The 25,411-nt window shown below is 37.9% G+C and overlaps 1 non-coding gene across 1 annotated transcript; it reads left to right on the forward strand.

Annotated features, from left to right (window-relative positions):
• Positions 1-17,545: 17,545 nt before the first annotated feature.
• TRNAA-UGC (transfer RNA alanine (anticodon UGC)) lies at positions 17,546-17,618 on the forward strand. Its single transcript has one exon. It is a non-coding gene; the product is annotated as a tRNA-Ala (tRNA).
• The last annotated feature ends 7,793 nt before the right edge of the window (positions 17,619-25,411 follow it).

Consider the following 25,411-nt stretch of genomic DNA (forward strand, 5'->3'; position numbering starts at 1 on the left):
AAATATGAATGAGACATATGTCTGCAGTCAGCCTATTATCTTAGGGCACGTTTGGAAGCTAGAAAAGTGTAGGAAAAGTGATGCAAACTGTTAAATCCCTAGGGATTTTCTCTTCCAAACAGAGACTTTCTTTGAGAGAGTTTTTCTAAAAAAGTACACTTTTTGATAGGAAATATTCCTCCATGGGAGGAGGTGGAGGAATGTTTTCTATCAAGAGAAAATTTATTTTTACACTCCCACCATCCATCTCACCATATCTTACCACCACCACCACCAGCACCCACCATCTCACCACCACCTACCACCATCCATCTCACCACCCTCCTCTCTCATTTTTCACATTTTTTCACTCTATTTTTCTCATGCTCACAAACAAGTGAAAAACTTTCTTTTGAAAAACTTCTCATGTAAAAAACTCTCTTAGGCAAAACTTTCTTTTTCTACGAGAGTTTTTGTTTCTTTCAAACATGCCCTTGGGGACGTTTGAAAGGGAGAAAGATGTAGGAAAGTGATGTAAAATGAAATATTTGTATGGATTTTTTTACCCTTTCAAACAAGAGAGACTTTTTTGCAGAGTTTTTCTAAAAATTTCATTTTTTATAGAAAACATTTCTCCATTGGGGTGAATAATGGAATTAAAAATATTAAAAAATAATAATTTGAAAAAGATTCTCATGATAATTCTAAAATGAGTCTTAAGTTGAAGATCACATTTGAAAGTTGATTATTATGGAGTTGAAAAGTAGAGACATGAATTTGTCCCACTTTCTCAGTTTTCAAACATGACCTTAGTGTCACACTGACAACACACATGTAGACACAAACATGCATGTGCAGGCACCCAAACACCACAAATCATTTAAAACCATTATATAGAAGGCAGGGATCAACCTGCAACCTTTTCGTTAGGTCACTTATTAGGACACTCTAAAAATCATAATTACAAGTACTTTTTGCTTTTCATGGTAAAATAGTACTTTTTGCTTGATTTGAAGTAATAGATGTGTTTATAGTTTATTTAGTAGAATGCCATGTATAAAAATCAATGGCTAATATCAAACTGAAATTTGATGATAAAATATTGAAACTTTTCATTAAACCAGTCGATGCAAAAGGTGGCAAGATTATGAAGATGATCCCTTTGTAGGTTGATTCAACCTAGCAAATGGTTGGAGCTCCTTTGTTTTTTCTTTCTCACATCTAACACCATATATGTAATTTACATGTCTTATTCAATGAGAATCAGTTTGTAGGTCGTCCAAGTCTGATCTGTATACAGATTTTTCATTAAAAAAACACGATACAAGAGTCAGATTCCTACTAAATTGAGCATGCTAAACACATTTATGAAGTTAGATTGTATCAAAACAACTAGCATCATGAGATTCAAACTCGATTGTAAGTACAATCGATTGTAGCAAATGTAAATCCTATGTGTGTGTGGAAGGGAGATCGTCCAACAAATTAAAAGACCAAAATCTACAACCAATGATAATTCCATGGCGTTCCATATCAAATAATCAAGTTTTTAGTGAAGGGACCCTATATATTGGATTTTTGTCATTTATTTAGTGAACACCATGTTTTAGATTATTATTTTTTAACATCTAGACATGTTTTTTGATGCATTAAAAATTAATGGCACATAATACTTTGTATTATAAAATTTTAAATGCATTGTGAGCTAATGTTTTTTCAAGCTTTTAAAATGTTGTAAAATCTTTATTTAAAGCATGATTCTTATTAAATAAATTACAAAGAACAAATATAATGTGATCGATAAAAGACTCAAAAGTTGAAAAAGAAAATCATCATTTATTGTAGATTTTGGATCTTCTTTTGGTATATATATATATATATATATATATATATATATATATATATATATATATATATATATATATTTGCTACTACCAATTAAGAATGTTTCCTACCAAGAGAAAATTTATTTTTATACTTCCACCACCCATCTCACCATCACCGCACCCTCCTCCTCTCTCTTATTTTTTCACATTTTTTTACTCTATTTTTCTCATGCTATACAAAATAGCAAAAAACTTTCTTTTGAAAAACCTTTCATATAAAAAACTCTCATAGGCAAAAATTTCTTTTCTTATGAGATTTTTTCTATCTTCTAAACATGCCCTTGGTAATGAGAGAGAGAGAGAGAGAGACGAATCAAAGATATCAACATTACGACAGGTTCAATAGACGTCAAAACTGGCAAACAAAACACACAAGACCCAGATCGACAAAGAACACATAAGCAAAAAAGACACCACAAGAAAATAGGTTATTAGCGACAAAATTTAGCGATGGAATAATTCCGTCGCTAGTTAGCGACAGATTAACGAGCGAAACACATCCGTCACTATAATCAATGAAATTTACGAAAATAGCGACAAAATATATCCCGTCACAACATCCATCGCTAATTAGCGACAGATTTTGCGACGAAATATTTTGTCGTAACAGACACAACATTTAGCGATGGCGGTTGCGACAGATAATCTTCCGACGGAATATATTCCGTTGCCATTTACGTGTTTTGATTTACGGTGGCTTAGCGACGGAATTAATTCGTCGCTAAGCCATCGCGAATTGTCACATAACCCTAATCCCAGCCCTCTTTTTCTTTTCTTCTTTCGCTGCTCCCACTCCTGCCAGCCTTCCGCCATTCACCGTTCACCGGCCCCACCGTCCACCGTTTGTCAGCCCCACCGCCCACCGTTCGCCGGCCTCACCGTTCGTCGTTCTCCGCCGCTCGGAGACAGGTAATTTCTAAAATACCTTAAGGGGGTCGGCCCCCCTGCGTTTTCCGCCAGGGGGTCGACCCCCTGCTGTTCCGGCAGGGGGGTTAACAATTGAGATTTCCAGATGGATATGTCTTTAACATTGCTCAGGCTGTGAAGATTGACGATGAACAATTATATGGGTTGAAGAGCTATTATTGTCATATCTTTATTCAATGATTGATACTCCTAGCATTCCATGATATGTTAGACAAACCTATATGGGGGGTATTGTCTGAGTTGAGTGAATTTTTTAAAACATTATGCGCATCGGAAGTCGTAGTATCTGATGTAAAGAATCTCGAGGACTCTATCATCACCACTGTTTGTCTTCAAGAAAAGATATTTTTGCCAGCATTTTTCGATGTTATGAAACATTTGATCATACATTTGCCATATGAACTAAGGGTTGGTAGCCCTGTGCAATATCGATGGATGTACAAATTTGAAAGGTATATGTTTTTTTATATTTGTCTCTTTAATGACAAATATTTCAAATTTGAAATGCATATTTTTGCCAGATGCATGTTTGACCTAAAAAAAAGGTTCGTAATAAAGCAAGAGTAGAAGGCTCTATTTGTGAGGCATACACTTTAGAAGAGATTTCAAATTTCTCATCTATGTACTTTGAACCTCACATTCCAACAAGTTACACATGCCCGCCTCGTAACGATGCTGAAAAACAAGTAACTATAGCTGACAAGCTGTCGATATTTCAACCACTTGGGCATGCATTTGGTAGTTGCCGATCAAGGCTCTTGACAGATCGAGAGCAAGACGCAACACACATCTATATTCTTTTTAATTTCTCAATGATCGACCCATACATCGAGTAAGTATATGTAGACGCAACATAATTATAAATCCTTTTATAATCTATACATGCATACATGGTTCGGTAATATAAGTATTTGTGGTTTGCAGACGATTTGATCTGGAGTTGCGAAGAGAAGTTTCACATCTCACTGATGCAGAAGTACAAAAAGAACGTGAAACTAAGTTTGTGAAGTTGTTGAAACAGTTGGTAAGGACGCTAACATAAATTTTTTACTTGTAAACAACACTAAGTTACTTAATTGGTTGTGATCACAATCATTGTTTATGTCTGTGCGTAGGTCCGCCATGGTGATGTTAAAGATAAAAAAATATGTGATTTAGAAAATGGTCCGACCAAAGTTGTGCAATGCTACAATGGGTATATCGTAAATGCTTATCAATTCCATACAAAAGATTACGGTATAAACAATTCAATGATGAATAGTGGCGTGTGTGTCAAGGGTAGCAACTACGGTGTTATAGAGAAAATAATGGAGTTGACTTATTTAGGCATAAATAATAGGGTAACTTTATTCAAGTGTCATTAGTTTGATCCAACTGCAACAAGACTCGACAAAGCTTCAGGCATTGTGGAGGTGAATCATAAATCATGGTTTGGAACATATGAACCATTCATATTAGCCTCGCAAGCTCAACAGGTTTATTATACTTCATATCCGAGTATAAAAAAGTCAAATAAAAATGAATGGTGGGCAGTTTGCAAGGTGAAGTCCAAACTATACCCTGAGTATGATCAGTTACATGAAGACAAGTTAACTGAAGACAATGATTACTATCAATCATATGATATCTATGACTTCGCTTAATTATGGTCGCGATGTTACGCATGATATGCATGTCATATCTCCATTGGCCGATGAAACATTCATAGAAAAATGTGATCTAAATGATATACCAAGTAGATGGGTAAACAATGAAGAAGAAGAAGAAGAAGAAGAAGAAGAAGAAGAAGAAGAAGAAGAATATGAAAGTCAAACAAGTGACAAGGAAGAATTCTCAAGCTAGTGAGCAAAATCTTGTTATACAAACCTCTATTTGAATGCATTGTAATACTTGATGTGAATGATTTGAATTATTTGAATGTATTGTAATACTTGATGTGAATGAATGAGTTGTATTGCAATACTTGATGTGAATGATTTGAATTATTTGAATGTATTATAATACTTGATACGAATAATTTGAATGCATTGCAATACTTGATGTGAATGATTTGAATTATTTGAATGTATTGTAATACTTGATGTGAATGATTTGAATGTATTGTAATACTTGATGCGGATGTTTTAAATGCATTGCAATACTTGATGTGAATGATTTGAATGCATTACAATACTTGATGTGAATGACTAGAATGCATTGTAATACTTGATGTGAATGACTTGAATGCATAGTAATACTTGATGTGAATGACTTGAATGTATTGTAATACTTGATGCAAATGAATGAGTTGTATTGCAATACTTGATGTGAATGATTTGAATTATTTGAATGCATTGCAATACCTAATGTGAATGATTTGAATGCATTGCAATACCTGATGTGAATGTTTTGAATGCATTGCAGTACCTGATGTGAATGATTTGAATGCATTGCAATACTTGATGTGAATGACTTGAATGTATTGTAATACTTGATGTGAATGACTTGAATGTATTGGAATACTTGATGTGAATGACTTGAATGTATTGCAATACTTGATGCGAATGAATGAGTTATATTGTACTTGATGTGAATGATTTGAATTAATTGAATGTATTGTAATACTTGTTGCGAATCATTTGAATGTATTGCAATACTTGATGTGAATGATTTGAATGTATTGTAATACTTGATGCGAATTATTTGAATGTATTGTATGACATTTGTTATTTGTTAGAATATGGTTCGTGGAGGTTACAGTGGTCGTTCATCCAGTAGTAGACAGACCCAGCCTTCTTCTTCACGGGCTCCTGTGATAGGTATATCATTTAACTAATTGGATGCTTGATTAGTTGAAATGCGCATTCTGAGAATTTCTAACGTATTTTTTTACAGATGACGTTTCGCTTGTACACGACCCACCTACACCAGTTGATCACACAAGTCAGGAGCCAACACAGGATGCAGGGTCTTTTCAGTCTGGCACAAGAAGACTGATTTGAATAGTGTATATCGATAATCGACCGTAAGTATTTTATTTTCAATTATTACATATCTTATATATATTTTATATTGATATTTACTGTGTACCAATTCATACACAGCACGAGGTTTGAGCCACAAGAAGTAGTACGCGAGATTAAGAATTCACTTCTTCAACATCTACCAGGACCAGTCGCTCAATAGAAAGAGTATCCAAAAGAGGTGATAGATAGATTGTGGTCCTCATTCACGGTATACAGTTGTTTCTCATAGTTAATGTGTTTCATATTTAAATTTTTTTAGTCATGTCTATTATCTTTCTGAAAATATTTGTAGGCTTTGAATCGCTTCGCGACTACGATGGAGGAACATGATGCAAAGAAGGTGTGGTAGAGGGTGACTGCCAATTGATTTGCAGACATGATGCACAATATGAAGACTGCAGCAAAAAAAGCATCTGGCGGAATAGATGATCCACTACAGTGGAATGGCCATGACCCTATTACTATCAGGAGAGATTATTGGGAGAGAATGTGGGACAAGTGGGCGAGAGATGCATTTCGAAATCGCTCTGCGAAGGCTGCACAAAATCGAGCAAAAATGCCCGAAGCCCATCTACACATAGGTGAATCTAAGACATTTGGGAGCCACCTAAAGAAAATGCTAACTCATCAATATATAATATTAATTTTATATATATTGTTGCAAACTTGTTAACTAAATCTTCTATCATTTAGCTTCACAGGAAGCAGAAAAAGGAGACATTGTACCATATAAGGATGTGTTTGTTGAACACATAAACGGAAGACCACGGGAGACTTCGTATCAGTGAAGGCGAGAACGACAACGATATGTATTTATTCTATTAATAATCATTGCAGTATGCAAGTTATCATAATGTTATAATTAATTATTAATGCATACTTTAAACATTATTTTGTAGGAGGCATATGAGCAACAAATGGTAGAGCGATATGGAGATGACACTACTCAGCATCCATCATTTGATCTTGCAACATGGGTGACTGCAACAGGTGAACCCAAAAAGGGTCGTGTGTTCGGGTTTGGGAGTAATATGAATACTTCACCTGTTATTGCTTCTTCCAGTTACGGCTCACAGACTTCTTCCATCGACATAAGCTCCAAGCAACAACCTATTCTTTTGGGTGATGATGTACGCCAGATCGTTAAGGACACAATGCTGACTACTTCCATGAAACCGTCGTTGACGTTCTCCGAGCTGAGTTCGACAGTTTTTTGCTGAACAGAGGAACTTTGATTGCAGGTCCCTCTCAGGTATGAAAGTTTCATGCAATATATTGCTTGTCGTTAGATTTCATGTAACTTTGATTGCCTTAACATATTCAGTTTTTTTTTACTACCTTAGAACACATATGACCATGCTATAATCACATATTCAGTTTTTTGACTGTCGTATAACACGTATAAGTATGCTAGAATCACATATACAACTTTTTAACTGCCTTAAAGCACATATGAGCATGGTAGAATCACATATAGAGTTTTTCTGACTGCCTTAGAACACATATGAGCATGCTATAATCACATATTCAGTTTTTTGACTGCCTTAGAACACATATGAGCATGATCGAATCACATATATAACTTTTTGCCTGCCTTAGAGCACATATGAGCATAGTAGAATCACATATAGAGTTTTTTGCTTGCCTTAAAGCACATATGAGCATGATATAATCACATATAAAGTTTTTTGTTTGCCTTAGAGCACATATGAGCATGATAGAATCACATATAAAGTTTTTTTGACTGCCTTAGAACATATATGAGCATGCTATAATCACATGTTCAGTTTTTTAACTGCCTTAAAACACATATGAGCATGCTATAATCACATATTCATTTTTTTGACTGCCTTAAAACACATATGAGCATGCTAGAATCACATATAGAGTTTTTTTACTGCCTTAGAACACATATCATTCATGATAGAATCACATATAAAGTTTTTTGCTTTGTCTGCCTTAGAGCACATATGAGCATGATAAAATCACATATAGAGTTTTTCTGACTGCCTTAGAACACATATGAGCATGTTATAATCACATATTCAATTTTTTGACTGCCTTAGAACACATATGAGCATGATCGAATCACATATATAGCTTTTTGCCTGCCTTAGAGCACATATGAGCATGGTAGAATCACATATAGAGTTTTTCTGGCTGCCTTAGAATACATATGTGCATGATATAATCACATATAGAGTTTTTTTACTGCCTTATAACACATATCATTCATGATAGAATCACATATAGAGTTTTTTGCCTGCCTTAAAGCACATATGAGCATGATAAAATCACATATAGAGTTTTTTTACTACCTTAGAACACATATGAGCACATGATAGAATCACATATAGTGTATAATTTATTTCAATATATTTTGTTTATCAATGCTGACTGTTGTTTTCTTGTGTAGGTTGCTAGCGATAATCAGCGTAGTGGAGCTGAAGGGACAGATCAAGGCAATGAATAAGAAGACGCAGAAAATCTTGGCGATGATTAGATTAATGTGTTAAATTTGTTCTATATTTTTTTTGTTTCGAAAATATAATTGTTGAATTGTAAATAATTAAACTTGTTAATTTTAAAGTGGAATGATTAATTGTTTTAGATTCCTTTTATATAAAATTTTATGTGTACTTTGTTTTTTATTTACAGAAAATATAAATTATACAAGAAATATAAATTATAGCATTCTCGATATTTAATTTTCAAATAATTTTTTTTTGCGATGGATTAGCGACAAATATATCTGTCGTTATACATATAATTTAACGACGGTTGTAAATTCGTCGCCAAGCCGAGGTCGCCGTTTAGTACCGACGAATTTACGACGGAATCCGTCGTTCGTTATTCCGTCACAATTAGCGACAGAACTGGCGACAGATTTATTCTGTTGCCAGTTAGTGTCAAAAAATTCGCGATCTAAGCTATCCGTCGCTACTTCATCGCTAATCCGTCGCTAAGCCGGTTAGAGACAAAATAACAATGGAATGAGGTTGTTGCTAATCCACTGCTTTGTTGTAGTGAGAGCACAAAATACAAATCAGAAACAGAGGCGATCAGTCCGGATCTGGGGAGGCCTTAGCAGCAAGTGACACTCAAGATCAGGAAGACAGATGCGTAATGAGGCGTATACATCCGCCAAAATATAATTTACTAACTTGTTGAAATTAACCAAGATCTGCTTGAAAAAAGCATTGTTGCGCAATATCCAAACATCCCACCAGGAAGAAAGCAACCAAGTTCTCCAGATGATCCGCCAACTTTTACATCTACGAACTGGTTGGGGCCCCCACAAGAGGTCCACAGTGAAAGACTCCTGGCGCACGCACACGACCGACTTATTCCAGGTAAGCTTAAAGATATTATGAAAGACCTGCCATTCCCAGAATAGGTGCAACGCAGATTCCTCGACCCCCTCGCAGAGAGCACATTTACTCACAATACAAAAACCTATAGACTTAAGGAAGCTATCCGTCTGCACCCGGTCTTGCAGAATAAGCCAAGCAAGGAAGCGCGCTCTTGTAGAAGGACCTTTGCCCCAGATAATTCTTGTAGGGAACCGATTCACACATGCCGGAAGGAGAGAAAGGTAGGTGTCTCTAGTACGAAAGGAGTCATTCGGGGTGATTGCTCTACAAAGGAATTGGCTCTGAGCGACGTCGTCGCCCTCACCACCCCACACAACAGACCAATCTTGAATCCACGATCTACGCAAATACGAAATTGGCAACTTAATCACGCGCTAACCCCCAAAAAAAGATTCTATCGATCCATATTTAGCCAGAAAGAAATTTACATAAGGGGACCCCGGTTGGTGCGCAAGCCAGCTTTGCTTAATAACCAGAACAATACTTCTTAACCTGGAGTCCGAAATCCCCAACCCCCTCTATTTTGCGGCAACCTTATAGTGTCCCAACCTACAAGGTGACGCTTTTTATTGTTACCTTGCCATACCACAAAAATCTGATCAATAACCCAGAGAGCTTCTTATTGATCCCCACAAACATAAGGGACATAAACATAAGAAATTCTGGCATCACATTTAAAACATGCTTAATGAGGGTAAGTCTGCCGACAATCGAAAGGTAGGAGGCTTGCCAGGTCGAAATCTTAGTCTGAACCTTTTGGAGAGTGACGTTCCAAGCAACTGATGGAATATGTGAGAGCTGAAGCGGCAGACCAATTTACTGAAATATGTGTTCTAAGGCAGTAAAAATATTATACTGAAATATTATATAAAAGGTCAGTATTGATAAACAAAATATACTGAAATAAATTATATGCAATGCACCTAAGTTAAGGCAATCAAAGTTATATGAAATCTAAGGACATGCAATACATCACATGAAACTTTCATACCTGAGAGGCACCTGCAAACAAAGCTCTCCTGTTCTGCAAAAAACTGTTGAACTCATTCCGGAGAACGTCGGCAATTGTTTCATGGAAGTAGTCACGCATTGTATCCATAACGATCTGGCGTACATCATCCCAAGAATCAGTCGGATGCTTGGAGCTGATGTTGACGGGAGAAGTCTCTGAGTCGTGACTAAAGAAAGCAACGACTGGTGAGGTGTTCATATTACTCTCAAACCCGAACACACGACCCTTTTTGGGTTCACCTACTGCAGTCACCCATGCTGCAGGATCAAATGATGGATGCTGAGTAGAGTCATCGCCATATCGCTTTACCATCTGTTGCTCATATGACTCCTACAAAATAATGTTTATAGTATAAATTAGTAATTAAGAATTATAATGTTTATGATAATTTGTATATTACAATGATTATTAATACAATAAATACATACCGTTGTCATTCTCGCCTTCTCCGATACGAAATCTTCCGTGGTCTTATGTTTATGTGTTTGAACAAACACATCCTTGTATAGCACAATGCCTCATTTTTCTGCTTCCTGCGAAGTGAAATGATAAAAGATTTAGTTAACAGGTTTGCAACAATACTTATAAAATTGATTTGTTTATATATTGATGAGTTACCATTTTCTTCAGGTGGCTCCCAAAAGTCCTAGATCCACCCGTGTGTAGATGGGCTTCGAGCATTTTCGCTCGATTTTGTGCAGCCTTCGTTGAGCGGTTTCAAAATGCATCCCCAACCCACTTGTCACACATTGCATCTCAAACAACTGACCTGATAGTAGGAGGTCCATGACTATTTCACTGCAGTGGAACATCTATCCTGCCAGATGCTTTTTTTGTTGCAGTCTTCATATTGTGCAGTATGTCTGCAAATCGATTGACAGTCACCTTCTGCCACACCTTTCTTGCACCATGTTCCTCCATTGTAGTCGCGAAGCAATTCGAAGCCTAGAAATATTTTTAGAAAGTTAGTAGACATGACTATAACAAATAATTAAATATGAAACACATTAATTATGACAAACAACTGTATACCGTGAATGCGGACCATAATATGTCTATCACCTCTTTTAGATACTTTTTTTATTGAGCGATTGGTCCTGATAGATCTTGAAGTAGTGAATTCCTAATATCGCATACTACTTCTTGTGGCTCGAACTTCGTGCTGCATATGAATTGATACACAGTAAATATCAATATACAATATTTATAAGATATGCAATAAGTGAAAACGAAATACTTATGATCGATTATCGATATACACTATTCGAATGAGTCTTCTTGTGCCAGATTGAGAAGACCCTGCATCCTGTGTTGGCTCTTGACTTGTATGATCAACTGATGTAGGTGGGTCATGTACAAGCGGAACATCATCTGTAAAAAAATATGTTAGAAATTTTCAGAATGCGCATTTCAACTAATCAAGCATCCAATTAGTTAAATGATATACCTATCAAAGGAGCCCGTGAAGATGAAGGTTGAGACTAACTACTACTGGATGAACGACCACTGTAAGCTCCACGAACCATATTCTAACAAATAAAAAATGTCATGCAATACATTCAAATTGTTTCAAATCATTCACATCAAGTATTTCAATACATTCAAATAATTCAAATCAAGTATTGCAATACATTCAAATCATTCAAATCATTGTCACACATTTCTATACATTCAAATAATTCAAATCATTCAAATAGAGGTTTGTATTACAAGATTTTGCTCACTAGCTCGAGAATTCTTCCTCATCACTTGTTTGTCTTTCATATTCTTCTTCTTCATCTTCTTCATCTCCTTCTTCATTGTCTGCCCATCCACTTGGTATATCATTTGGATCACATTCTTCTATGAATGTTTCATCGACCAATGAAGATATGACATGCATATCATGCGCAACATTGTGACCATAAGAGAAGTCATATATATCATCTGATTGATAGTAATCACTCTCTTCAGTTAACTTGTCTTCCTATAACTTATCATACTTAGGGTATAGTTTGGACTTCACCTTGCAAACTGCTCACCATTCATTTCTATCTGACTTTTTTGTACTCAGATATGAAATATAATAAACTTGTTGAGCTTGCGAGGCTAATATGAATGGTTCATATGTTCCAAACCTTGATTTATGATTCACGTCCTCAATGTCTGAGGCTTTGTCGACTCTTGTTGCAGTTGGATCAAACCAATGACACTTGAATAAAGTTACCTATTATTTATGCCTAAGTAAGTCAACTCCATTATTTCCTCTATAACATCGTAGTAATCATGTTCATTTTCACCGTAGCTGCTACCCTTGACACACACGCCACTATTCATCGTTGATTTGTTTATACCGTAATCTTTTGTATAGAATCGATAACCATTTACGATGTACCCGTTGTAACATTGCACAACTTTGGTTGGACCATTTTGTAAATCACATATTCCTTGATCTTTAACATCATCATGGCGGACCTACGCACAAACATAAACAATGATTGTGATCACTACCAATTAAGTAACTTGGTGTTGTTTACAGGTACAAAATTTATGTTAGCGTCCTTACCAACTGTTTCAACCACTCTACAAACTTAGTTTCACGTTCTTTTTATACTTCTGCATCAGTGAGATATGAAACTTCTCTTTGCAACTCCAGATCAAATCGTCTGCAAACCATAAATACTTATATTACCAAACCATGTATGCACGTATAAAACATAAAAAGATTTAGAATTGTGTTGCGTCTACATATACTTACTCGATGTATGGGTCGATCGCTGAGCAATTAAAAAGAATATATATGTGTGTTGCGTTTTGCTCTCGATCTGCCAAGAGTCTTGATCTGCAACTACCAAATACATGCCTAAGTGGTTGAAATATCAACATTTTGTCTGCTATAATTACTTGTTCTCTATCATCGTTACGAGACATCCTTGTCGAATACCACGCCCAACCTTGAACTGCTTACCATAGGCCCGTTAATCTGAATTTGGGATTGTGCATTAGTGACCAACTCACGCACCCAACTAGAAAAGCGTAGACCAAATCCAAAGTTCTCCAACATGTGAAAGAGGAAAAGCCAGTGCACCGAATCATAAGCTTTGTGGAAGTCAAGCTTAAGAGTAAAGAATGACCTCCCGCTGGACTTGAGAGAGTGAACCACCTCTGTGGCCAGAATAAATGAATGTTGGAGCCGTCTATGGGGAATGAAGGCAAATTGAGCATCTGAAAAAATCCGATTTGCGACAGAGTGCATCCTGGTAGCCAATACCCTGGCAATGATCCAGTAGATTCCCCCTAAGACAGAGATGGGACGGTACCACGCTATGTCCACCGACGTAGCGTCTTTCAGAATAAGAGATACAATGGCCAGGCGATAGATAGATGGTAACCGACTGTTGCGGTGGAACTCAATGAACATACTCAGAATATCACCTTAACACATGTCCAAAATGTGCGATAGAAGTTCACAGGATAACCATCAAAACCTGAGGCTTTCTAACCGGACAAAGCTGTTACTGCTGCAAAGATTTCCTTTTCAGAAAAGGACACCTGCAAAGACTTGGATAATGCATGGTCGATTCAACGAATGAAGTTCGTACCCATTGACCCACCGACCGAGGGATTTCCGGCATAAAGCTTGATGAAGAAATCAGTCACCGTTGGGAGAACCTGATCCCCAGAATGGTAGACACCTTCAATGAAGATGGAAGGAATGGCCTGCCTTCGATGCCTATGAGAGGCAAAAGAATGAAAAAAGCGAGTATTTCCGTCACCTGCTTTAAGCCAAATAGCACGAGACCGCTGCCTCCAGCGAATCTCCTTTTTCATGCGCCATAACCGTAATAGCAGAGTTAGTTCTACAGATCTAGCATTCAGGCTAGCAATACCGGAATTCGACAAGGAGGCAAAATCTGAGAGAGACTGATGGATCGATGATAGCTTGTGCTCCCAATCCTCTAGATGCTGAAATTTGCTGATATGCGTCGAGATAAGTCATAATTTAATTGCTCGAGACAAGCGACGATACTTAACCACACAACAAGTAGCCACCCTAGCTGTGGTGCAGGAGCCACCCCAAGATAAATGGACTACAGACTCAAAGTTTGGCTCTGTGATCCACCATTGCTCAAATCGAAACTTGATGTGGCAAGAAAATCCATGACCCCATCGGATAACCAACTAACTATGGTAAGAGACAGATGGAGGGAGAAGACAATATGAGAGGTCATTTAGCAAGACCAGTAGATCCGGGGAGACGAGCACAGGGTCAAGCAAGCGGTAGCATGAGCGAGAGCAACGATTGGACTAAGAGAAAGCTTCACCACGATGCAGAACAGAATACAACTGGTTTGATTGAATGAAATTTTGGAACCCAAGCATAGAAGCCGAGCAGGAGATAGGATTACTCGAGTCGGAGGAGGACAACAGGCAATTGAAATCGCCCATGATGAGGTGTTGGTACCCGAAAGACAGAAGAATCCTATTCAGATCCGCCCAAAATTCCTCCTGACGGCTCAGGCGGTGTGAATCGTATACTATGGTGACCATTGCTGGCACCGACTTAGCCGGAAGAGGAATGCCGACAGATAGGGAAAACGTGCCTTCATCAAGCGGGTAGACTCCAAGAGACGGCCTGCCAAGAACAAGGATACTGCCCGCAAAGCGCAACGATGGCTTGAAGAAAGAAACTGTGCCACACCAAATTTCAGAGACTACCGAGCAATGAACCTCTGCCATCTTGGTTTCACAAATAATGACAAGGTCAGGATTTTCCTGCCGGATCCAACTAGCAAGGAACATGCGCTTTTGAGAGCAGTTAAAGCCCCTGATATTTCAGCATAGAATCTTCATGTCAAGAAATCAGGAAAGCTCTGTGGAGAGCGGATCCACGCAGAACGCCTAGGAGATACCCCAAACTGAGATGCAGAGAACTTCGAAGACCGTCGCCTACCCCTAAGGAAAGCGCCCTTCTGCCCCGATGGAGAACTCCCTCCGGTCGTAGACGAGGACAACGAGGAGACTGAAGAAGGACCAGAGACACCAACGTCCCACCAAAGGCAAATCCTTGACGATATCAATGAATGACTCCCTCATTAAGATAGAGATGTTGTGTAACTGCGACTGAGAGAGCGAGAGATGAAGACGCCGAGCTGCTACGTCCACTGAACAACCCAAGAAGGAAGATAGATGGATGCACTGGGAATATGGATCAACCACCGAAGATGATGGCTGAACGGGAGAGACATCTTGGCTAACGAAACCTGACTCCCCGAATGGAAGCATCGTAGTAGAAGATGAGCGGGGCTCGACAATTGCGAAGAAAGGGGATGGAGGGATGAAACTGCATGAAATCCGACATAACGAAGAGGTGTAGCAACGATCACCGTTAGTTGACACCACGAACAAGGAACCCTCTTGGAGCAAGCAGCGTATACTAGGCGGTGCCAAATCACCAAGCAAACACAGATAAGATACCCCCGCAGATACTACACACGTCGAGAACTGAGTCAATGATCGAGGCAAGCACACCCGACCAAAGCAAACCTCGAGAATAGGAGAGACGCCAAAGCCCATAGCCCTAGAAGCCATCGAGACGCCAAAGCCCAGAGCCCTCGGCACCGCCGAGGTAGAGACCACTAAGACTAAAGGCAAGGATGCAACACACCAATCAAACAGTCTCTGAGCCCCTCAATACCAGTATGTGTGTCGGGGGAGGGGGGGGGGATCGAAGCATAACAGACCTGATAGCACTGCCAACCCCACCGCAATCTAGCCCGACGCCTCGGGAAAGGTCATCGAGGGGGGGGGGGGGGGGACAAAAGGAAGAGAGTCGCAAACACCCCCCCCCTAGACGAGCCCTAGCATCCCAAGCGACTCGGGGCGCCCCCCAAAGGCGACAATCAATATCGGCTATCGTGCTCATCAAATGGTAGGCGACGGTAGAGGAAAGCAACAAGGGAACTGATAGGGGCAGATAAAAGCTGCATGCAGGCCCCAAGATAGGCCGTATAATAAGATGCGACAGATAAGTCGGCACACGAAGCTGAGTACCACCATGGAAAACACGACCCACGGGTGATATAGCCTTGAAAGGCGAGTGGATCGCGGTGCACGACCCCTCAAAGATCTCAACTTGGCACGAGAACCTAGAAACGACTGAAAACAGCACCACCAAGGCCAAAGGCAACATCAAGCCTCGAGCAACGCTAAACCCACGCACCCTCCCAAGGCAAGATCAATGAGCACGAGGGCAAGGGAAAGCGAAGGGGCAGCCCGCCATTCCCCTGGCCTCAAACATGCCTCGGGAAGCAGAAAAAGGGTTAGGAGAGGATAATAAACGCATGCTAGGGGAAATCATAACACCCTCGAAACCCACCGAGCACCTGGACGACCTCCCAGACTTGCAATAAACACCGAAAGGAGACCCTGAACATCCGGCGGCATCACACGAGGGCGTTGGTACATGCAAGGTGTCGCGTGATCCAGGTGGGGCGAATTGATATATATATATATATATATATATATATATATATATATATATATATATATATATATATATATATATATATATATATATATATATATATATAGAGAGAGAGAGAGAGAGAGAGAGAGAGAGAGAGAGAGAGATGGATAAATTTCAGGGGTACCTGCGCATGTGATAGCCATAGCATTTTTCTTATGCACATTTTCTTCACAAAACTTGAAAAAAGGAAAAGTTCCATTTAAGGGCCAATCAGTTGGCCCCAAGGGGATTGGTACAGGACCCATCAGAGTGCACCCAAAGCAAATCAAATAATAAGCACCCACTTTTGGATTGCGTGGAGTCCAAAAAATAGACCCAGCACCCGGCTCACATAATTCAAAGCGCATTTTTTTATCTTTTAATATAAAAAATTATGTACGAAGACACTCAAGTAAGCCGGGTCAGGTCGGATATCCAATAAAAATTATAATGTAAACCTTGCCCAACATGTTGCTCGGGTTGTGTTTGGGTCGATCCAGATGACATTTGCTTTGGCATTGTTTTTTTGCAAAATTGGATATCTAGGCTCAAGCTGTGTCAAGGTACCTGAGACAAGCCCAATCCATTGACAGTCCTACAACTCACTTAAAGTGAGCCACTGACCCATGTTAAGCCAAGTCCCAGATTTTAATAAATTTGGATAAGGTTTGGCTAGGCTTAGGTCCGGTTCAGATCAGGTATGGGCCCCATTGGACCTGAATTGTCACCCTTAGAATGTGACGCAGAGACTGGACCCTGAACCAGCTCTACTAAAGCACTTTATGAATAGAGAGAGTATGGAAACACCTTCAGCTAACGGTAGAGGTTTTTTTTATTAGAGTTTGAAATTTGTTTACGCAGTATGGACATCCAATGGGGATGTAGCTCACATGGTAGAGCGCTCGCTTTGCATGCGAGAGGTACGGGGTTCGATACCCCGCATCTCCATTTTTTCCTTCATTATTTTTTGTTATTTAATCCGTTCAGTGTTCTTTTTGCAGGTAGAAGCTTAACTTGATCAAATTCCCTTGTTGTCTTACAACTTGAAAAATTTCTCCCTTTTCTACTTTTTCAAACTGCTAGACCCCTTTTATTTTGTTACCTTAATTTTTAATTTTGTGTTTTTATACAACGCAACATTTTCTGTATTTTCCTTCATTATTTTTTGTTATTTAATCCGTTCAGTGTTCTTTTTGCAGGTAGAAGCTTAACTTGATCAAATTCCCTTGTTCTCTTACACCTTGAAAAATTTCTCCCTTTTTCTACTTTTTCAAACTGCTAGACCCCTTTTATTTTGTTACCTTAATTTTTAATTTTGTGTTTTTATACAACGCAACATTTTCTGTATTTTTTCCCTTTGGGTGATCTTCTCGTAATAAGTGTATTCCACCGAGAACTGAAAATGGGTTGGATGTGGATCAGTTTGCAGCTCTCTCTCTCTCTCTCTCTCTCTCTCTATATATATATATATATATATATATATATATATATATATATATATATATATATATATATATATATATAAGGTACGTGCTAAATGACTTTTTTAGGTTATTTTATTTTATTTTTAAATTCTAACCATACAGATGTCATCTAGGTATCTTGATTTTATAAGGATCAGCCCTTGAAGTGTTTGATCCCTACACACGGGTGGGTTTTTATAACGTTCAAAAAATTAACAGTCTAAAATCTTTGTAAAAATTTTTTAGGCTTCAAATATCATTTTTTATTGAAAACACATGACCTAGGTGTGGATTCCTCGTAAAGAACCATGCCCAATACATTTATGGTGTCGAAACTGTGAAAAAAACACTGAAAGAGCAGGAAAACCTATTTAGCACGTACCCATTACTCTCTATATATATATCTACAGTAATGGATCCGTGCTAAATGAGTTTTGCAGGGTTTTTTTTGGTTTTTTTAAATTCTGACTTCATTTTATATGATCAGCTCTTGAAGTGTTTGATTCCAACACATGGGTGGGTTTTTATAACGTTCCAAAATCAACGATACAAAATCTTTATAAATTTTTTAGGCTCCAAATATAACTTTTTTCATCCAAAACACATAATCTAGGTTTGTATTCATTGTAAATCGACTATGTCCAACACATTTATGGCATCAAAACTGCAAAAAAAATACCAAAAAAAGGAGAAAAACCCATTTAGCAGGGAACCATTCTCTCTCTCTCGAGTTAGCACGGAACCCATTTAGAAGGTGGTAGCTAAAGGCGAAACAGTTAATTTTTTTTTTTTCAAAAGCCCAGTCCTAGCCCAGCCCTGATTCCATATGAAATAGATTTTTATCCATTTTTTAGCCCAGCCCTGACTGCAGCAAATAGTTTGATTTGTCCATATGAAATAGATTTTTATTAATAATTGTAGCCATTTTTTATTTTATCTCAAAAAAAAAATCTCGGGGGCGCTGCCCCCGAACACCCAACTATCACACATTTTTTTTCTACACCCCTATTTGCCCCCCCCCCTCGCATGAATCCTAGCTACGCCCCTGGTGGTAGCTGTCTATCACCTCTCGAGTTTGCGCCAAATGCACCTTTTTTAGTCGTTGGTTTGTATTTAAATCATAGTGAGTTGTAGCAAATGAGCTCATTATCGTGTTCTTGTGGCTTCTATTGGATGTTAACATGTTCGCTAGAATTTCTTCTCTTTGAAATGGTGCTTGAAATATCACGGACGTACTTGTTGGCAGTGATGGAAGTGGTAAATAACAAGTGATGTGGTGGTGAGATATAGACCTTATCAAATATTTTAGAGATTTTTTTTATCAAATATTTGATTGTCATTGTATGATCGAGATATGATTTTGGTTGTACTTTATATATATATGAAAGTCATGCTCAGGATCTTGGAGACTTTTCAATTCCTTTTCATGAGATGAATCGTGACTTTATGCGCAAGATTCAAAAGAAAGAAATTGCAGAGGCTTTGAAGAAAATGAAATCAATAAGGGCAGTTGGCCCAGATGGTATACCTATCGAGGCTTGGAAATGCTTGGGAGAGAAAGGTTTAGAATGGTTGACAAATCTTTTTAACAAGATTTGGCGGACAAATAAGATGCCTAATGAGTGGAGAAAGAGTACTTTGGTGCTTCTATATAAGAATAAAGGTGATATACAAGATTGCACAAACTATCGTGGTATAAAACTCATGAGTCATACTATGAAACTTTGGGAGAGGGTGATTGAGTCTAGGTTGAGGAAGATTGTCATGATATCGGAGAATCAATTTGGTTTTATGCCTGAAAGATCAACTATGGAAGCTATACATCTTCTTAGACAACTTATTGAGAGAAATAGAGAGAGGAACAAAGATTTGCATATGGTTTTTATTGATTTGGAGAAGACTTACGATAAAGTACCTAAGGACGTTCTTTGGTGGACAATGATGAAGAAAGGTGTTTCTCTCAAGTACATTAGTATAATTAAAGATATGTATGAAGGAGTAGTAACCAATGTCCGCACTTGTGGAGGGGTGACAACCAATTTTCCTATAACGGTTGGGTTACATCAAGGATCTGCTTTAAGCCCTTTCCTATTTGCTATAGTGATGGATGAGCTTACGAGATCAATTCAAGAAAATGTGCCGTGATGTATGTTGTTTGCTGATGATATTGTTTTGATTGATGAGTCTAGAGCTGGGGTTAATGCTAAGTTAGAATTATGGAGACAAACATTGGAAGTAAGAGGTTTTAAGTTGAGTAAGAGTAAGACAAAATACATGGAATGTCGATTTAGTAAGCAACGAAATAGTGATGAGAGTGTAGTGAAGCTTGGTGAGCATGAAATACCGGTGGATGATTCTTTCAAATATTTGGGATCTATCATTCAAAAGTATGGAGAAATTGATGGAGATGTAAATCATAGGATAAAGGTTGGGTGGATGAAATGGAAGAGTGCAACTGGAGTATTGTGCGATCGTAGAATGCCATTGCGGTTGAAGGGAAAGTTTTATAGGTCGACTATTAGGCCCGCTTTACTATATAGTACGGAATGTTGGGCTGCCAAGAGACATCATATTCAAAAAATGAGTGTAGCTGAGATGCGTATGCTGAGATGGATGTGTGGAAATACAATAAAAGATAAGATTCGGAACGAAGAGATACGTAAGAAGGTAGGCGTTGCACCCATTGAAAATAAGATGAGAGAGAATTGTTTACGGTGGTTTGGACATATTCGACGCAGGCCTAATGATGCTCCAGTTAGAAGGATGGAGAAATGGGAAAATATATTAGTTAAAAGAGGTCGGGGTAGGCCTAGGAAGACATGGATGGAGGTGATAAGAAAGGATATGAATGCTTTGAACCTCACCGAGGACATGACATTGGATAGAAATGAATGGAGGAGAAAGATTCATGTGGAAGACCCATAATGATTTTCTTTGTTGGTTCATATCGCCGACCCCAATTGTTTTGGGATGAAGGCGTAGTTGTTGTTGTTGTTGTTGTTTTATATATATATATATATATATATATATATATATATATATATATATATATATATATATATATATATATATATATATATATATATATATATATATAGGGGTGGCAATCGGGTCGGGTTGGCGGGTTGGCGTGTCAGCATACCTCAACCCGAACCCGACTCGTTTATTAAACGGGTCAGCTGTGGCAAACACGAACCCGACCCGTTTAATAAACGGGTAACCCGACACGACCCGCCAACCCATTTAATAAATGGGTTGGGTCGGGTAAATGGGTTTTCAGGTTCGCGGGTCAGGTTGGCGGGTCGGGTTGGCGGTTGACGGATCGGGTTGGCAGGTAGGCAGGTTGGCGGGTCGGGTTGACGGGTTGACGGGTCGGGTTGGCGGGTTGACGGGTCGGGCAGTCGGGTTGACCCACCCGCCTAACCCGTTTATTAAACGGGTCAGCCGGGTTGGTGGGTTGGCATACCCCCAACCCGAACCCGACCTGTTTAATAAACGGGTTACGCGGGTCGACCCGTTTATTAAACGGGTTGGCTAAAGCCCAACCCGAACCTGCCTAAGAGGCGGGTCGGGTTGGCGGGTCGTGTCAGAAATTGCCACCCCTAATAGTAGACCATAGGTGCTTGAACATTAAGTGCTTGTGATACTTGATGGGGTTTTCAGTTTTTTTGTTTTATTTTTAAATTTTGACCGTACAGATGTGATCTATGTACTTGATTTTATAGGGACCGGGTTCGATTCCCACACATGGGTGAGATTTTATAACGTCCTAAACATCAATGTTCCAAAATATTTTGTAAATTTTTGAGATTCCAAATATCATTTTTTTCTTCAAAAATACATGATCCAGGTGTGGATTCCTGATAAATCTACCATGACCAACACATTTATAAGGTTGGAACTGCAAAAAAATACCAAAAAAGCAGAAAAACCCATTAAGAATGTATCGCAAGCACTTCAAGCACCTCTCTCTCTCTCTCTCTCTCTCTCTCTCTCTATATATATATATATATATATATATATATATATATATATATATATATATATATATATGACACATGAATACAACTTTCAGTTGGGTACATCTCTAGGTCAAACTTTATTTGCATCTATTCCTAAGCAACAATTTATATTTTTGTGCATTTATTTTAATTAATTTTAAGTAAATATTCATGAAAAAGGAGAATTTAGGGGTGTGCATAAGTCTTGTATCCAATGGGAATTTGGGTACATCTTTTGATGTGGATATTAGTACAAAAACGTATATCCTTGGGGTCAAATGAAATAGCTGGATTTTTTTTTTTCATAAGGGAAAATCACTATCAAACTCTATACCTGTGGTGCACCCCTTGACCCTAGAAAGTCGTCTTGCTTCGGCATAAGCAAGGAACCCTGACCACCCACCTAGTAGCCAAGACTCCTCTCACCATGCCAAACCCTACTTCACACTATCATAAAAGAGGGGTTTCAGATTCGAGTCTCGAGGAGGTACTACAACAAAACAGTGGATTAGCGACGACCTAAATTCATCGTTAATCCGCTGCTAATCCGTCACTAACCAACTTAGTGATGACTTAGTGACGGATATCTTCCATCGCAAATTTTTCGACGCTAATGAGCGACGAAATATATCTGTCGCCCATTCTGTCGCTAAGTAGCGACATACTGTATATGTCGCCTGTTCCGTAGCTAAATTACGACGGAATAACGAATGCAACATCCATCGCAAGGCCGTCGTTATTAAACGATGACTTCAGTTTGGCGACAACTTTATAGCCGTCGCTACCTTCAACGATAATATTAAATAGCGACGGATATATCCGTCGCTAATCTGTCGCAAACAAGAAAAAAAATATTAACAAAATATTTGAAAATTAAATATCGAGAAAAAATTTCTCGTGCTACAATTTATATTTTCTGTGAATAAAAAACAAAGTACACATAAAAAACATATAAAAGGAAACTAAAACAATTAATCGTTTCACTTTAAAATTCGCAAGTTTTAATTATTTACAATTCAACATTTATATTTTCGAAACAAAAAGAAAGTAGAACAAATTCAACACATTAATCTAATCATCGCCAAGATTTTATGCGTCTTCTTGTTCATTGCCTTGATCTGTCCCTTCAGCTCCACTACGTTGATTATCGCTAGCAACCTACACAAGAAAAGAAAGGTCACTATTGATAAATAAAATATATTGAAATAAATTATACACTATATGTGATTCTATCATGAATGATATGTGTTCTAAGGCAGTAAAAAAACTCTATATGTGATTATATCATGCTCATATGTGTTCTTAGGCAGTCAAAAAAACTCTATATGTGATTCTACCATGTTCATATGTGCTCTAAGGCAGGCAAAAAGCTGTATATGTGATTCTATCATGCTCATATGTGTTCTAAGGCAGTAAAAAAATGAATATGTAATTATATCATGCTCATATGTGTTCTAAGGCAGTCAAAAAAACTTTATATGTGATTTTATCATGCTCATATGTGCTCTAAGGCAGGCAAAAAACTTTATATGTGATTCTATCATGCTCATATGTGTTCTAAGGCAGACAAAAAACTGTATATGTGATTATATCATGCTCATATGTGTTCTAAAGCAGTCAAAAAAACTGTATATGTGATTCTACCATGCTCATATATGCTCTAAGGCAGGCAAAAAACTCTATATGTGATTCTCTCATGCTCATATGTGTTCTAAGGAAGACAAAAAACTATATATGTGATTATATCATGCTCATATGTGTTTTAAGGCAGTCAAAAAAACTCTATATGTGATTCTACCATGATCATATGTGTTCTAAGGCAGTCAAAAAACTTTATATGTGATTCTATCATGCTCATATGTGTTCTAAGGCAGGCAAAAAACTTATATGTGATTATATCATGCTCATATGTGTTCTAAGACAGTACAAAAAACTGTATATGTGATTCTATCATGCTCATATGTGCTATAAGGCAGTCAAAAAACTTTATATGTGATTCTATCATGCTCATATGTGTTCTAAGGCAGACAAAAAATTGTATACGTGATTTTATCATGCTCATATGTGTTCTAAGGCAGTCAAAAAAATGTATATGTGATTCTATCATGCTCATATGTGTTCTAAGTCAGGCAAAAACATGTATATGTGATTTTACCTTGCTCATATGTGTTCTAAGGCAGTTAAAAAACTTTATATGTGATTCAATCATGCTCATATGTATTCTAAAGGCAGTAAAAAAACTATTTTTGTGATTCTATTATGCTCATCTGTGTTCAAAGGCAGTAAAAAAACTGTATATGTGATTCTATCATGCTCATATGTGTTTTAAGACAATAAAAAAACTATATATGTGATTCTATCGTGCTCATATGTGTTTAAAGACAGTAAAAATATTATACTGAAATATTTTATAAAAGGTCAGTATTGATAAACAAAATATACTAAAATGAATTATATCCAATGCACCTAAGTTAAGGCAATCAAAGTGATATGAAATTTAATGACATGCAATCTATCACATGAAACTTTCATACCTGAGAGGCACCTGCAATCGAAGTTCCCCTGTTCAGCAAAAAACTGTTGAACTCAGCTCGAAGAACGTCGACGATGGTTTCATGGAAGTAGTCACGCATTGTGCCCTTAACGATCTGGCGTACATCATCACCGAAAAAAATAGGATGCTTAGACCTGATATCGACGAGAGAAGTCAGTGAGTCGTGACTGGAGGAAACAACGACATGTGAGGTGTTCATATTACTCCCAAACCCGAACACACGACCCTTTTTTGGTTGACCTGCTGCAATCACCCATGCTGCAGGATCAATTGATGGATGCTGAGTAGAGTCATCGCCATATTGCTCTACATCTGTTGCTCATATGCCTCCTACAAAATAATGTTTACAGTATGCATTAATAATTAAGAATTATAATGTTTATGATAACTTGTATATTACAATGATTATTAATAGAATAAATACATATCGTTGTCGTTCTCGCCTTTTCTGATACGAAGTCTCCCGTGGTCTTCCATTTATTTGTTTCAACAAACACATCTTTGTATGATACAATGCCTCATTTTTCTGCTTCCTACGAAGTTAAATGATAAAAGATTTAATTAACAGGTTTGCAACAATACTTATAAAATTGACAATATATATATTGATGAGTTACTATTTTCTTCAGGTGGCTCCCAAAAGTCTTAGATCCACCTGTGTGTAGATGGGCTTCGGGCATTTTCGCTCGATTTTGTGCAACCTTCGCAAAGCGATTTCAAAAT

The sequence above is a fragment of the Nuphar pumila genome, chromosome 2 (genome assembly GCF_984573655.1).
Source record: "Nuphar pumila chromosome 2, dmNupPumi1.hap1.1, whole genome shotgun sequence".
NCBI classification, from domain to species: Eukaryota; Viridiplantae; Streptophyta; class Magnoliopsida; order Nymphaeales; family Nymphaeaceae; genus Nuphar; species Nuphar pumila.